General features: G+C 53.4%; 1 protein-coding gene across 1 annotated transcript in view; it reads left to right on the forward strand.

Moving 5' to 3' along the window:
- LOC102875179 (transcription initiation factor TFIID subunit 4-like) overlaps positions 1-2,254 on the forward strand; it is a 32,810-nt gene that overhangs the window by 25,977 nt on the left and 4,579 nt on the right. The window lies entirely within an intron of this gene.

Raw genomic sequence — 2,254 nt, forward strand, 5'->3', positions numbered from 1 at the left:
CCAGGGAGGACCCCGATCCCAGGAGGGACTCCGGCTCAATTGAGGGCCAGACCCCCGGGAGGGGACCCCGACCCCGGGGAGGACCCCAATCCCAGGGAAGACCCTGACCCAAGTGAGGACCCCGGCCCCAGGGCGGACCCAGGCCCAAGCGAGGGCCAGACCCCCAGGGAGGGGACCCTAATCCCCGGGTGAGCCCAGACCCCGCCACGGGACGACTTGGTCCCAGGTGAGGACCCCAGCCCAAATGAGGGCCAACCCCCCAGGACCCTCACCCCGAGGGAGGACTTGGGGAGGAGGAGACCCCGACCCCAGGTGAGGACCCCGGACTTGGGGCAGCAGCATATGAGTGCCCCAGGGGTCCAGCGCCCAGGCTGTGTGTCCAGCGCTCAGGCTGTGTGTCCAGCACTCATGTGCCCACGTGTCCGCAGCCCCTGAACCCAGAAGGTGACAGCTCGTGTTCAGTGAGTGAGGACACTGGGTGGCCCTTGACCCAGCAGCTCAGCCAGGACCCGGGTCCCTCCAGGCCCACAGACACGTGCTTTACAGATGGAGACACTTGGACACAGAGGTTGTCCCCTCAGAGTGACCACCGTGACTGAGAAGCAGCACACCAGGGGTTCACAGCCAAGTCTGGGTGGTTTTCCCCCTAAAGTCGCCCCTTTTTCCTGCTCAGTAAACGGCCTCCCATGTGGGATTTATAATCCAGCAGCTCCACCCTGATGCTTAAGATTTCCAGGAAGATAATTAGAGTCAGGAATAAAGCAAATGGACGTGCTGGTTGCTGAGGCTTCACTGGGCACAGCTGGGGGATGCTGCAGAGCTCTGATGCTGGAGGACGATAGGATTCTGTGCCCATTTCACAGATGAGACATCTCAAGCCTGGGCCCAAAGTAGGATTTAATTAGAGATGCTCTGGCTTCAGGCTGTGTTTTTTATCTTCTTGAGATTCCCCTGGCGTGAGGTTCCTGCCCTCCAGGTTTTGCATGTATTGGCTCTTGTTACATTTCTAGGTGCAGGAGAACTTGCAGACCTTTTTGAAGTCGCATGGTCTAAGGTGCCCATGCCTGGTCTAGGGTGACCAAGCATCTTGGGTTGCCCAGGGCTGAGGGTCCTGCCTCTGAAGATGTCAGGCCCTCACCTATAAACCCAACACCAAATCACCAAAACACTGGTGCCAAGTTAGTTCTTGCCCATGGTGGTGACCCTGTAGGACAGAGTAGAACTGCTTCACCGCAGAGGTGGCTCCTTGGAGAGAGACATCATGCTTGGGAAGGAGGAGGGGCCGTGAAAGAGAAGATGACCAAGTGTGTTGCCATGGTGACTGTGGCAAGGGACTTGAGTATGTCAGAGATGTGAGGTTAGGGGGGTGGTCAGATCCGTTGTTCATGAGGCGTACCTAGTGGATTTGAACCTCTGGGCTTCGACTTAGCAGCCAAACTCTTATTAAGAATGAGATTTGGAGGGTATGAACCCATTGTTACTGTAAAAAGGCCCAAAATAACACTTGTTGGTCTGCATTTGTATTATATGTGAGCAGATCTTTCCTGTAAATTAGGGTCATTCTTATTTCTGGGAACACTGATGGCACAATGATTAAGAACTTGGCTGTTAACCAAATGGTTGGCTGTTTGAACCCATCCAGGGAGACATGGTAGACAACGGCCATCTGCTCATGTAAAGATTGTTGTTTGTAGGTGCGGTTGAGTCAGTTCCAACAGCTCATGACCTTAGGAACAGCAGATCAACACCTTGTCTTATCCTGCTCCATCCGCAGTCTCTGACCTGTTCACAGCCATTGCTGCATTGCCTGTGTCAATCTCTGCTCTTCTGGACATGCTGTCTTTATTCCGGGGACTCTTGCCCCTGACCACATGGCCAAAGTATAAGATGAGGTGTCATGATCCTTGCCTCCAAAGAGAACCCTGGTTGTGCTTCGTCCCAGGCTGACTTGTTTGTTCTTGACTTCCCATGAGATTTTCAGTAGTCTTTCCCAAATTCAAAGCCATCAGTTCTTCTCTCACGCTTGTTCATTTTCCAACTTTCACATGCATAGGAAGCAATTAAAAAAAAATGCAGCCTTGGTCTTTAACCTTATAACCTTGTTCTTTAAACTGTCTCTGACACTCCCATCCCGATTATCCCAGTCACTGAATCAATCCACCTCATAGAGGGCCTTCCCCTCCAGCGTTGTCCCTCCACCCTGCCAAGCATGATGGCCCTCTCCAAGGACCTGTCTCTCCTTACAACATGTCCA

This window comes from Elephantulus edwardii, unplaced genomic scaffold (assembly GCF_000299155.1).
Source record: "Elephantulus edwardii isolate Elephantulus edwardi_28Jun2011 unplaced genomic scaffold, EleEdw1.0 scaffold00015, whole genome shotgun sequence".
Lineage (NCBI taxonomy): Eukaryota > Metazoa > Chordata > Mammalia > Macroscelidea > Macroscelididae > Elephantulus > Elephantulus edwardii.